Genomic DNA, 835 nt, shown 5'->3' on the forward strand with positions numbered 1-835 from the left:
AGTGGAACACACTTAACTTACGTTAAAACATCAGCCATGATTGCCTGCGGTGGATTTGCAACTGCAGAAATGTTGCAGCATGGTGCATTTTTGTCCGCAGTGTGAAATATCTGTTGCTCAAAGGGAAAAATATTTATATAATAAATTTCTGGAACAAAGGACGAGGAATACCAGGATAAAATACACAAAAATGGAAATGAAAAATGAAATGTAGTTAAAACCACGTGTGTTCATAGTCATAATATTTGTATCTTTGTACAGGATTCCCGACTGTTCATATGGAGCACATTTTTTTTTTCCATTGAATATATCGAACTGTTCACTAGTCACTTTAGCTTTTATACGTTGTAAATCTCTGGTCAAATTTGTACTGTATACAAACTTCCCTTGCTAGTGTATGATGATGTATAGTATCTAAGGAAGCTTATTAAAGATAAAAGATAAAAAAACCTTTATGATGGCTAGTTAGTTGATAGGAAATTTTGTCCCTCCCTTTCGATATTTTTTTTTTTTTTTTGAGTTTGATATTTAGTGAATAAATACACTTTTTTCGTTGATTAAGAAAGGTGATTAAATAAAGCTATTGAGGCTTTTAATTCAGTAATAAATATTTATTATTTTTATGAGACACAATATTCCCCACATTTAGGCCTATATTAGGCTCCAAGGATAGATTTAATTTGAATATTAATAAACTCCCTTCAATTCATTTCATTTTTCATTAGAGATTTGCAGAGTGAATGTGTCCCCGCTTTTTTAGAATTTAGGAGAGGAAGTGGTATAAATAAATAAATAAATCTCTAACGAGTCTAGAGAAAGAGCGTCCATTTTTTTC

This window comes from Penaeus monodon, chromosome 19, assembly GCF_015228065.2.
Source record: "Penaeus monodon isolate SGIC_2016 chromosome 19, NSTDA_Pmon_1, whole genome shotgun sequence".
In the NCBI taxonomy this organism is placed as follows: domain Eukaryota; kingdom Metazoa; phylum Arthropoda; class Malacostraca; order Decapoda; family Penaeidae; genus Penaeus; species Penaeus monodon.